Source organism: Podarcis bocagei (genome assembly GCF_964188305.1).
Source record: "Podarcis bocagei genome assembly, chromosome: 5".
In the NCBI taxonomy this organism is placed as follows: Eukaryota; Metazoa; Chordata; class Lepidosauria; order Squamata; family Lacertidae; genus Podarcis; species Podarcis bocagei.
The window spans coordinates 97,000,459-97,014,198 of NC_138129.1; the positions used below are offsets into that span (position 1 = coordinate 97,000,459).

A 13,740-nucleotide genomic window follows, 5' to 3' on the forward strand; every position below is an offset into this window, starting at 1 on the left:
ATTAGTGACTGGCAACCAAGTGAGGATGCATTTGAACCAAGAGCCACCTTTCGAAGTCCAACTGTTCACTTGTTCTGACTCAATATACAGTGGTACCTCAGTTTACGAACTTAATCCGTTCCGGAAGTCCGTTCTTAGACCGAAACCATTCTTAAACTGAGGCGCGCTTTCCCTAATGAGGCCTCCCGCCGCCAGTGCCTCTCCACCGTTCAGCTTCCGTTCTTAGACCAAGGTAAAGTTCGTAAACCGGGACACTACTTCTGGTTTTGTGGAGCTTGTAAACCAAATAGTTTGTAAACAGGGCTGTTCTTAAACCGAGGTACCACTGTACCATCAAGTCAAAACTGTCAGGCTATGTTACGGTGAAAGGAAGTAAAAACAAGGACATAACAACTTTACTCAGAAATAGATTTCATTTTTAAGTACAGTCATACCTCAGGATAAATACGCTTCAGGATAAGTATTTTCGGGTTGCGCTCTGCGGCGCCCTGAAAGTAACAGAGTGCATTACTTCTGGGTTTCGCCGCATGCGCAGACGGTCAAAGTGACGTCACACGCATGCGCAGAAGCGGCAAAACGCGACCCGCGCACATGCATCTTATGTTCTGTTCAGGATGCGAACGGGGCTCTGGAACGGATCCCGTTCACATCCCGAGATACCACTGTACTGACAAAATAAGCCACATAATTCTACAACAAATACAACCTGCGGATATGATCCACAAAAGGAACAGGTTCCATTCAAAGGAGAACCAGCCTAAAATAAAAAATATGGCAGAACAGCTTTTAAACTGATCCCTGGAAAAACCCCAACAGGGGCTGGGATGAAGGTGAAAATGGACCAAATGAAGACAGGGGGGAAACCAGACAACGGAAGTCAAGAGGGACTTGACAGCCATTCATGGAAGTCAAAGAAACATACATGCCAATGACACCTAGGGAGAGAATGGTCACAGGTGCCATTTCTAGAAGCCTCTGGAGCAAAATGGGCAAGGTGGAGTGCTTGGTTTTAAAAGCAAAAAAGTAGCAGATATTGCAGGCATACCTGGAACTTGGTAGAATGTCAAACAGCCAGCAGCAAACAGTCATCTCTGGATACAAACCATGGATGACAATTTCCAGCCCCCAAAGTAATTTTGCACTGTGTTGCCAGTCCTTCCCCACCCCCACCAAAATGCTAAGTGTGATCTTGAGATGGAAACTGAAGGGGAAGCATCAAAAGGAGCAAATGTTGTAGAAATGGGTGACTTCAATTACCATCACATAGATCTGGGTAGATATCTGCACCACTATCAGCTAAGAGGTGAACTTTCCAGATAGTCTAAATCAGGCATAGGCAAACTCGGCCCTCCAGATGTCTTGGGACTACAACTCCCATCATCCCTAGCTAACAGGACCAGTGGTCAGGGATGGTGGGAGTTGTAGTCCCAAAACATCTGGAGGGCCGAGTTTGCCTATGCCTGGTCTCAATGACTACACCCTAGAATAACTGGTCCATGTTGTATTTGAAGGTGGCACAAAAAAGCTGAAGGTAAAAAGAGGACTTCTTACCACTTTAGAAATGGTCAGAACGAAATGTTCAGCATCCCTGCCTAGAAACTCATCTGCCTGGCATAAATGCCAAAATGTTTTCCCCCCACATCTGTGACCTGCCCACTGGACCGCATACTGGGGGCGAGAGGGTTCACTCAGCCTGAGTTCCAGTACAAATTCATTGTGCTATTTTTAATAACATTGATCAAGAGGTTACCAAAAAGCACGCAAAGCTAAACTACCTTCATTCTGCTTCCTGAACAAGGCTGCTACAGGATGTGAACAAAGAGAAAAATGAAAAATGAAAAAGTAATTAGCTTCACCTCATCTTCTTCAACCATCTGCAAGCCAGCTGAGAGGCAGTTGCTTAGCTGCTCTGCTTTATAAAATATGTTTTAAATTGGCACTCCAGTTTTTTTTAATAAAAAAAAATACAAGTGTTTGGGACAGGATCCCCTTTATGCCCCAAAACTATAGAAGAAATTATTTGGCAAACTACTTAGCTTAGGGATGTGTCAAAGAGGCAGAAGCCAAGGGAAGATGAGGGCCTTAGGAATTAAAAAGAAGCGAAGGGAAGAAGATAAGTGATGTGACGGAGAAATTAGTGAACTGACCGTATATTTTGGCTGCTACCAAGAGTAGTCTACATTTGTGAGCCCATGTGGAGACACAAATTATCTCCTTCAAATAATATGCAATTACCCAAACTTTTCAGAATGCTTCTTCCTAGAACACTTAGTGGACACCTCCCACTTAGGCCAATTCATCATTTCTGAGAGAGGGAATTATGTCACCAAGTAGTGCGCTGATTCCCTGAAATTTATGAATTGGCCTTGAGAAACTGCTTCCATGCAATGTCACCCCCATTTTGGTTTGTTACAGGACATGGTAACTGACTGCAACCTTGCCTACTCAAGCCGATTTCTCAAGAACACATAATGACTTAAAGGGACAAAAAGTCACAACAGGGAGGTTAATCCAGCTCAAAAATGGCCACATAAATTGGCCCTTACTTAGCCATTATTCAGCACAGGCTGCAAAGATTTTGCTCTTCTCTCATCTGTTAAATGGCCTCGTCTGTCAACTTGTGAAATGCCAGGGATTCTCAAAGCAAGGATGAGTATTAAACTCACGAAAGGCTTAAAAGATTATCTGGCCCAGTTACCCAGAAGCCAAGCTCAAAGGAGCTCATTGAGAATCACTTCTGGTTGGGGTGAGTCAAGGAAAGCAGCTTTCATCTAGGGCTTAAAGCACAGGTGTAATATGCCTCCTTTGGGGGAAAGGTTAGAATTGCTGTTTTCTCTGCTCACTCTTCCTTTTTAATTGTACAGTCTCTCTCCTTACCTCTGTCAATATCCCTTGTCCAGCCACCCAGTCTTATTGCATTAGTGTTGTTTTGTACATTAGAATTCACTTCCCTACTGTTATTACACTGGATCATACTTGTTAATTGTATTGTATCATATAATTGTTTTAATAGTATATTATCTTGTGAATAGCCCCGAGATCTTCTGATGAGGCATCTTTTATGCAATCAAGTTGTATTTAAAACAACACAACCTATACATGAATTGTCAAGGACGGTTTGACATTTTGTTCTCCTGCCTCTAATGAAAAAAAAATAGCCTCCCCCCTCCATTATCAATACAGTGGTACCTTGGTTCTCAAACACCTTGGTTCTCAAATGCCAAAAACCCGGAAGTAAGTGCTCCGGATTTTGAATGTTTTTCGGAAGCCGAACATCCGATGCCACTGTCAGCAATTGTTTCCAGGGCACCTGCATCAATCAGAAGCTGTGCCTTGGTTTTCAAACATTTTGGAAGTCAAACGGACTTCCAGAACAGATTAAGCTTGGCGCTTTTGTTTTTGCTATTTATTTTGCGTTGGTTTTTTTGAAGCTTTTTTTGGTTCTTTTGTTTTTGTGACTGTGTGGAACCCAGTTCAGCTACCGATTGATTGATTGATTGATTGATTGATTGTGTGACTGCGGAAATGGATAAAAGCTCCCCCCCACCCAAACAATGACTATCATCAGTGCAGGGAAGAAAAATTAACTTTAATTTTTATCATCTACAATACTGTCTTATTTATTTTATAGTACAGTATATTGATTATTGCTTTCATTTTATGGATCAATTGTCTCATTAAGATAGTAAAATTCATGTTAAATTGCTGTTTTAGGGGTTGTTTTTAAAAGTCTGGAACGGGTTAAGCTGTTTTGCATTACCTTCTATGGGAAAGTGCACCTTGGTTTTGGATCACTTTGGTTTTGGAACAGACTTCCGGAACGGAGTAAGTTTGAGAACCGAGGTACCACTGTATATAAACACAGACATTTCAGAGGCACCTCTTGAATTTTGTTTCCACAGCAACCATAATAATAATGTAAATATGCATCTCATAATGCAATAAGATTTATATGATATTTACTGATGCAGGCACAAAAAATCTTTAGTCTGTCTTCAAAAGCCATTTTAGTTAGTGCAAGTGAATTCAGAACTTTTCATATTTGCTATGACTCTTGTCTTCTTAACTGGGATCACTGAAGAAGTTTCTGAAAACTCCGTTCATTGAACTGCAATAAAACATCTGCTCTTCTGGTGATTAATTTATGGGCAATGTTTCATAATACACAGTTTTCTCTAGTAATCCACCAAGTAATAAGAGAAACTGAAGGGGACAAGGCTGTACAAACAGAAAGCTACAAAGAAAATTCCACAGTGAAGTGGAATTATCAAAGTTAGAATAAGGAGAGATATATTCTTAGGAGAAATAAGGGAACAGGAGCTTCATTGCCCCTTCATGATTCAGCTCTCTGGCCTTGCCTCCTTCCAACTGAACTCTGAGGAATCTGCTCTGGTCAGACCTCACCTGGAGTACTGTGTCCAGTTCTGGGCACCACAGTTCAAGAAGGACACTGACAAACTGGAACGTGTCCAGAGGAGGGCAACCAAAACGGTCAAAGGCCTGGAATCGATGCCTTATGAGGAACGGCTAAGGGAGCTGGGCATGTTTAGCCTGGAGAAGAGGAGGTTAAGGGGTGATATGATAGCCATGTTCAAATATATAAAAGGATGTCACATAGAGGAGGGAGAAAGGTTGTTTTCTGCTGCTCCAGAGAAGCGGACACGGAGCAATAGATCCAAACTACAAGAAAGAAGATTCCACCTAAACATTAGGAAGAACTTCCTGACAGTAAGAGCTGTTCGACAGTGGAATTTGTTGCCAAGGAGTGTGGTGGAGTCTCCTACTTTGGAGGTCTTTAAGCAGAGGCTTGACAACCATATGTTAGGAGTGCTCTGATGGTGTTTCCTGCTTGGCAGGGGGTTGGACTCGATGGCCCTTGTGGTCTCTTCCAACTCTATGATTCTATGATCCTTTTTGTATTAAGTATGATGGAGATACAGCTGAATGATCTACCTTCAGAGGTGGCCTGGTGTGTCTTAACTCCTTCTAATCACGGTGCAACCAACTATTTGTAACTCCTGTAGAAACATAGGGAGCATACACTTCTGAGGGATGGGTGTTCAAGCACTTACTCTCAAAGCAAGCCTTTCTGGATGGAAGAGTGATGCATGTCTTTTTACTTTAATTCAGAAAATAAAAGTGTCTCACTGTTCTAGGGGTTAGGAAAAGGGCATTTTCCTCTGAAACTAGCACTCATGGGACTTCTGCAAGGATGACTTCAGTGCACCGGTTCCATTTGTCACTTCTAAGACAATTCACACACTTCAAAACTGATATATACCCAGAAGCATTGTAAATTACTTTCACCTGCAGGGGTGTGTATGTACTCGCTTTCTGTATCTGAGAAGGCAAGGGGGTCACTCTAAGCACCTTTTAGCAATGGGCTTCTGTAGCCACATGTAATCTACTCCTCCCAAACTTTCCGCCCTTCAAAGTACAAGAGGTTATTCCTAACTGCTAAATGCCACGAGGTTGAAAGAAGAATGAAACACCTCCTTAGATTGCACAGTTATAATCACAGAACTAAAATTTAAAAGGCAGCAGGGGTGAGACAATTCAACTCATGTTTTAATGGCATGGACATTGTTCCTTAAATTTATAAGGCAGAACCTAGTTCTCCTGCAGGTTACAGGCAGGGCCAGGGAGCCAGAAACTTTCCCACAGAGGCGGACCATATCTGTGAACCTTACAAACTAAGACAGGAAAAGCTGTGTGCAGAGTTGTGGTTTTTTGACTTGTCTTCAGACAACCTACAGCCAGACAAATTTACTTACTTTTACAAAGATATACGTAAGATACAAAGATATACCCCACTATTTCCGTCCCAAAAGGTGATGCTTGAAGCAGCTTGCAAAATATAAAGAGGCATAAAACAATAACATTCTATGATTCAAACACAATTCCTTAAAAAAATTTTTTTTAAGGAGAATCAAAATATATACACAAACAGAAAATAAACTTATAGACATACGTTTTTCGATCATGTGCTTTTACATTCATATTTAATTGCAAAAAGGAAAAACAGTAGCTACTTCTTTAAATGTGCATGCTGAGGAGGTGCCATTTCCAGACTAAATGCAGAATCAAAGAGCAAGAGGAAAAACTAACTGTACAATAAATTAAATAAGGCAACCTCACAATCCAAAGTTTGCTTAAACTACCAGGGAGAGGGCCTCTTCAGTAGTAGAATCCTGGTTATGGGATAGTCTTTGTGGTCTTTTTGGTACTAGACCTCTCTGTTCATGCCAGTCTTTTAAATCTTAAGCAAACTGGTCCTCTGGGTTTAAACCTTTTTAATGTGGGAAATGTGAAATGTTTTGCTTTTATGTAGTCTCCTCTCACTTTTTTAAAGAATGGATTTATGTTTTACTTTGTCTTTCAGTTGCTTTTATTCATTGTAAGCCGCCCCCCAAAAGTTATCTTACAGGGACAGCATGCGAATGTAACTGAATGAATGAATGAGTATTCATTTGCCAGTGGGCACAAATAGAGAGGAAGATAATACAAGAACCTACCCGGGAGAAACCCTGTCACATGTTGCAACAAACTGCACTTCAGAAAGCAATGGTACATGCAAGAGAGGCACAAAAGCTGACATGATATGATGGAGAGATTAAGCACAGGATGAGACCATCCTTCAAGTAACTTGGTCCCAAGCTATTTAGGACTTGAAAGGTAATCACCAAAACTTCCATTTTTTTTGCCAGGCTTCCCTGGTCAGGAAGAACATGGACAAAATTCAGTTTCCTTATCAATTCTTTGTTGCTGTATCAAAATGCTTCTCCCATTTGATGACAAACTTCAACACAAGGGAGATGACAAGGAGAGTGAGTGAGTGAGTGAGTGAGTGAGTTGAGTCTGCAAAGCGTCAATACAAGGAAACTTCAACTGAATGTACAGCCAGAGTAGCCTCAACATGAAGTAATCACGCATGAAACTATGAAGAACAGCAGATCTAAGAGGGGCAGCTTTCATCTCTCAGTTGACTATCACTTGTTGTTTGGCATTAAATCCCCAAAAATGTCTAAGCCAATACCTACAAACATCTGGTCCAAAATACAGTCAAGTATGCATTGATTTTAAACCTAAATAGACTTTATTGTCTTGTAGATATTTATGTACAGCTTTTCCGGCAGACCTCATAAAGCAGTTTACATTGAAATTCTAATATAATTAAAGCCATACAATAAACCAGCCATGACAAACTGCAAGGGGGGTGGCAGAACTTTTGAAAAACTAGAGCTCTCCTCAGGGTCCTCAGAGACCAGCGGTGGCAGTTGGAGAAGGGAGAGGGCACCTTAGTCAGAAGTCTGGAGCTAGATGGTCACATCTCTGTCTTCTCTCTTTTTCCTCCCCCGCTTAAGAACACAAATGTAGATCTTCACAAAGTCATAAAACCAGCCCAACTTTGAAATACCGCAGCATTCAAAAGCTTTTCTGGTATAGATAGAATGCAATCTACTCCCCCTCACCAGAGGGGAAAAAAGAATCACAAATATAATTCCAGCAAAGGGATAACAAGTGTGGGTGGATTTTTTGACATTTCTCAATATACCTCTGATTATTTTTAGTATCCGTAATTGCTAGTTATTTCACTGCTGTTCTTTTCAGTAAAAGCATTAAGTGTGTTAATACTAGCTGCCCACCCCTGCACACCCTGCCAGGTAATCACTGAGTGCTAAAATGGAACTGGGCAAGTAGTTGGAGTTCCTCAGAGCAAAACATCCTAAACCACCCAGAGCCTAGAAGAGCTTAATTGAAAAGTAATTTCAAAAAGTGTTCCATCCTTCATAATTCTCAACATAGTGCCTAGGCAACCACACTTCTCTTCTAAGCTATAGTAAAGTGTTAAAATTAGTTTTAATTTCATTTGTAATGGATTTCCATATGTAAATGCAAGTAAGTAAATCCATGATCAACAAACTAGATCCCAGTATGCTTGAGTGCAGGAATACACTGGTCAGCAAATGTGTTTAGCTGAGCAGGAGAGATAGCCAGCCCAATTTCTAAGCATAATATACCGTAAATTTCGCTCCATAACACGCAGATTTTTCCTCCTAGAAAGTAAGGGGAAATGTCTGTGCGTGTTATGGAGCGAATGCCTGCAGATGGCGGGGGAATCTGCTGCAGTTGTGAGCAGTCCGTGGCTCGCTTTGAAACAGCAAAGCGGGTGTAAGCGGCTCCTGTCAGCTAGCGGAGCCGGGAAGGAGGGAGAGAAGCAGAGCGGGAGTTGGCTGCTTTAAAACAACCCCGTGCTCTCTGTCCCTGCCTGCAGTTTTTTGCTGTCCGATTTTGGATTAGGCACTGTAGGGGCTGTGTGTGTGTGTGTGTGTGTGTATGTGCGTGTGCTTGAGCTATCGTTCTCCTCCTCCTGCTTCCCCTTCACTCTCCCTGCGCCCCTCCGACGTTAGAATCCACACTCTGTGTGTCTGTGTGTGCGTCAGGGCTGCTTCTCCTCTTGCTTCCCCTTCACTCTCCCTCCGACGTTAGAATCCACACTCTGTGTGTCTGTGTGTGCGTGAGGGCTGCTTCTCCTCTTGCTTCCCCTTCACTCTCCCTCCGACGTTAGAATCCACACTCTGTGTGTCTGTGTGTGCGTCAGGGCTGCTTCTCCTCTTGCTTCCCCTTCACTCTCCCCCCCGACGTTAGAATCCACACTCTGTGTGTCTGTGTGTGCGTGAGGGCTGCTTCTCCTCTTGCTTCCCCTTCACTCTCCCTCCGACGTTAGAATCCACACTCTGTGTGTCTGTGTGTGCGTCAGGGCTGCTTCTCCTCTTGCTTCCCCTTCACTCTCCCTCCGACGTTAGAATCCACACTCTGTGTGTCTGTGTGTGCGTGAGGGCTGCTTCTCCTCTTGCTTCCCCTTCACTCTCCCTCCGACGTTAGAATCCACACTCTGTGTGTCTGTATGTGCGTGAGGGCTGCTTCTCCTCTTGCTTCCCCTTCACTCTCCCTCCGACGTTAGAATCCACACTCTGTGTGTCTGTGTGTGCGTGAGGGCTCCTTCTCCTCTTGCTTCCCATTCACTCCCCCAGCGCCCCTGTGACTTTAGAATTGACACTCTGTGTGTCTGTGTGTGTGTGAGGGATCGTTCTCCTTCTCTTGCTTCCCATTCACTCCCCCAGCGCCCCTGCCACTTCCAGCGCCCTGCAACTTTAGGGCCAGTTCTCTCTCTCTCTCTCTCTCTCTCTCTCTCTCTCTCTCTCTCTCTGTGTGTGTGTGTGTGTGTGTGTGTGTTGACCTCACTGTGCTTGTTGGGGGAGAGTGTTGGTCACACTTTTTCTTGATTTGTCTCAGAGTGGTTACTATCGTGGTTTCCTTGCTGGGGAGGAGGGAGAGATGTAGAGCCTGCTTGTTCTAAAGGAGCAAAGCCGGAGAGGAGCCTCTCCTGCATTATTAGCAGCACCCTTCTCCACACCCCCCACGTGTGCTCCTTGTCCCTTGAGTGCTTTTCCTTCCCTCCCCACTTAAAACGTGGTTACAAAGCACGGATCCACATGGATCCTCAGGATTTTTGCACTGGGTCACCCCAAATTCACCATCAGATCACATAGCATGTCCATGGCTACAGCCTGCACAAAAAACACACACGCACCCACTGTTTCATGGGGCCGCAATGGGGCAAAAACGTGGTTACAAAGCATGGACCCACATGGATCCTCAGGATTTTTGCATTGGGCTACCCCAAACTCACCGTCAGATCACATGTCTGTGGCCACAGCATGAACCACAAAAATCATACATCCACTGTTTTGTTTAGAATATTTTTTTCTTGTTTTCCTCCTCTAAAAACTACGTGCGTGTTATGGTCAGGTGCGTGTTATAGAGCGAAAAATACGGTAATTAGACATAGAGTTCTCTCTCTCTCTCTCTCTCTATCATCTCCTTACCTGTCCGATCTACTATGGGTACCTCTACTTTAGCTCTGACCTGGCCATCTCCAATTGGGTTCAGGTATGCCTATACAAAATCTAATGGCTCTGGATAGGTATACATGTTTTCACTGATAGCGCAAAACAAGATAGAGAGCCTATTCAATTAGATTCAAATAAGCACCATAGTATGAATCTGCATCATTGTGCATGTATAATCCTGTTTCCCAAAGAAAGGGTCTTCTTTGCTGAATCAGGCAATCTGTGTTCATATTCACAACTATTTTATGGAGAGCTCAGTCAGAGCTGTTGTAATTTATCCAAGACCAAGCAAGGAGTCCGTGGTAGAAATGGCAACACTTCTAAATGTCCATCCACCAGACTGCAACTGTTCATCCACTAGACAGCATAATTTCTCTCTTGACATTTGAGTTCACGGTGGTCAGTTCTATGGTTCATCCCAAGGGTTAAGAGGAAACTGAAACTTCCTTAATAAAGCCATTTTAGTTAAAAAGAAAGCTTTGAATATACATGGAAGGTCTTGGTTCTTATGATTACAGTATTCTAGTAAGGGTTGCAAAAGGGTTTCTCTGAGCAGAGAAAAGGGTTCCAGTTACAACCAGATAAAGTAACTGCAATTTACACAGCAGCATTTTACAACTTTCTGAGTTACAGAACAAAATATTGAGTGTGGAGTACAAACAAAGCAGCTTAAAAGCATCAAAACTACATGGTAAAATTTGTATTATAGCCTCTTTTGACTACGAACATACAAAAATCTAAAATAACGCAAGTGTACAATGATGTCACAAAGTGAGTCTGAAGATTCCCAACTGAAATATACACAGGTGGTGACAAGCTGAGAGTACAGTTGCCAGATTGCCTTAAAAATAGTATGTTGGCTTTATAGAAATCTGTAAATAGAACTCCAGGAAAGCAAGACTGCCTGCCACAGCAACCCTCTGTCCAGCTAAGGTCAAGCGAGACAGCATACACTGATTAAATGGCCTAGCTGACTTTGAATGATTTTAAAGTGTTCATAATTTTGTTTTTGCTTTGTCCTGAGGAAGCAGCAGGAGGAAAACATTCTCCAGGAAATGCCATCATCACATTACTGATAGAGAAATTGCCTTGTTGTAGCCAAGAGGAATCGGTATATGATATAACCTCATTTGTTTCCAGTTTCCCATGATCCTGGCAGGATTAAAATATTAAATCTGTTGAAAGAGTTGAAAACATTACCTGGAATTTAAAAGAGAATGAAATAACTTTTTTTAAAAAGTAGCATGCATTTTGGAACTTTTTCTGGTTTCAATGGCATTCTTAAAAAAAAACCAAAATAGAGATCAGAGTGGAAAGTTCCAATGAGGCAGACGGAGGAACAGACCCCAAGCTGTCCCTGCTTGTCTCGTTCCTCATCCTGTTTCTATTGAGGCGACCACTACAGCTTCTTATAGGGGCTTGTGGTTTCAGAATGTGTTTACTAAAACAAGCTCTTTCAAAAGTACTTCAAAATGTTCTCTCCCTTTATGAACCGAGGATCAGTTAGTTCCGGAGTTGCCTTACAGCTTTACACGTTCTGTCACCATTTCTGTCTAGATCTTGTTGAGGAGGCAATCTGATACCTGTATCTGGGCTGTATCACTTCGGACTGCAGGTAGGACTAACATAATGGAACAGTCCTACAGGATGTGGGAAGCAACTTTCCAGGAATGTCACTCATTTCTATAGGGTCTCCATGAGAATGCAGCCCCTTTGAAGTACATCCCCTCTGTAGCCAGTGCAAACAAAACAGGAAATCTTCCATTAATTACAGTTTCCTGATTCATCCAAAACAGGAAACTATGGCTACCGGCTCCAGAACCAGCCAGGATATTAACCCATGGTTTCATATAATTGCCACTGGCGTGCTAGCTGTCTGGCCTTAGTTGCCTGGTGCACCAAAGTTCAGAATAGGCTCCACGAAGCCACAGATGACACTCAGGGGCAATGATGTCCAGAGCTGTTCACACAGCATGGCAATGGCTTCTTCAAAGTCACCTACTGAAAACTCCTCCAGGGCATTCAGAATTCACTGGATTCCATTAGTCTCTGGGGGCACATCATCTTAATCTGTCCACTACCCCTGCAGAAGAGGATCGGAGCTGTAAGTCAAAATTTCACAAGGAAGTGATTTGACCATGACAAGAGGGTGACATAGCTGTCAAGTGTCCCTTATTTGAAGGGACAGTCCCTTATTCCAGCGCCATGTCCCACTGTTGTCCCTTATTGATGGTTGTCCCTTAAATGTCCCTTAAATTTCAAAGGAAGCAGCTCCTCTCCCTCCCTGCCTGCTGGCCAGAGAGGAGGGAGGCTCCAACTGTGTTGCTTGGCTGTGTTGCTCACCCAATAAGAAGTCTAAGAACGACTGGGGGTGGAGCTTGCATGCCTTGTGTGTGGCTAGTTAATGCAAGCTGAGGGGGTTTTTGAATGCTGGATGCCATTTTGTTGCACGTGCTGCTGCAAACTTTACAGTTCAAAGCCAGGCCGGGGAGCCATCTTAAGTTGAGGCTGCATAGGCCTTGTGGTGCGTGTGATTCAGATTCTATTCAGTTGAACCTCTGGTTACAAAGTTGGTTGGACAGTGTTCTCGAAGCTACCAGCATGAGTTTGACCAGACTGCGGGAGGTCAGGAAGACTGGAGTGCCTGGAACAGGTGAGGCTGCAGGTCCCTTATTTTCAAGGCTGCTGGTCCCTTATTTTCAAATCTGTAAGTTGACAGCTATGGAGGGTGACACCCACCCGCTGATCTCCAGGCCACCTCTTCCTCCAATAGTTACAGGGGGTTGAACGAGATGATCTTTGGGGTCCCTTCCGACTCTACAATTCTGTGATTCTAACAGATTGGTTAACAAAATAGAATCATAGAATGGCAGAGGTGGAAGGGACCCCAAGGGTCATCTAGTCCAACCCCTGCAATGCAGGGATCTTTTGTCCAGCATGGGGCTTGAACACATGACCCCTGAAATGAAGAGTCTCATGCTCTACCAACCAAGCTATAATATAAAATGTACCTGTGTAAATGAACCTGCTTGCTGAATGCTACCCCATTTCTTTTAAAGCTTTTAGATTAGATAGGACCTTCACAAAGCAATGATGGGATAGAACTATTATATATATATCTAAACATGTGATGATATGTTTTTGCCTGACAGCAAATGGCACTGTACACATATATTTATCTCCTATCATACAGGTATGTTTGATTTCTACTGTGCCCTTCAACAGGTTCCCGGGACAGATTACAAAAAAGTTTAAACAAATTACAACAAAACCAAAATCAGTATATGATACCTTGGCAATCCATCATACTCCTTTTGCCAGCATTCTCCCCTCCCCCATGGTTTTGCTAGTAAATCTTGCTTGTTTTATTCTAAAAGTGTTAATTAAAAAAACCAAACCCTTCTGCACTCAGAATTCAGAAAATTATTCTGCAAGTCCTAGCAATATTTATAATTATAATAATAATAATTTATTATTTCTACCCCGCCCATCTGGCTGGGTTTCCCCAGCCACTCTGGGCGGCTTCCAACAAAAGATTAAAAATACATTAAAACATCAGTCATGAAAAACTTCCCTAAACAGGGCTGCCTCCAGATGTCTTCTAAATGTCATATAGTTGTTTATTTCTTTGACATCTGATGGGAGGGCGTTATAATATTTTGCAGAGAACAAACAGCCAAAAAGAATCACTTTCAAGTGCAGCTTAAGTGTCTAGTTTTGATGGTTACTGTTTTATTTCTAGTAATTGTAGGGTTACCCAATACAAGAGCACACTAGACTGTGATTAAGAGGTTTTAAATGTCCATGTCAGCATAGCTGCTCATAA

At 42.8% G+C, this 13,740-nt stretch overlaps 1 protein-coding gene and 1 long non-coding RNA gene across 9 annotated transcripts in view; both read right to left on the reverse strand.

Moving 5' to 3' along the window:
- Positions 1–13,740, reverse strand: part of RASAL2 (RAS protein activator like 2) — a 256,803-nt gene that overhangs the window by 161,333 nt on the left and 81,730 nt on the right. The gene's annotated exons all lie outside the window — the stretch shown is intronic.
- On the reverse strand, positions 10,362–12,969 carry LOC308587182. The gene is made up of 2 exons (XR_014008273.1): positions 12,926–12,969; positions 10,362–11,114 (listed from the first exon to the last, which is right to left on the reverse strand). It is a non-coding gene; the product is annotated as an uncharacterized lncRNA (long non-coding RNA).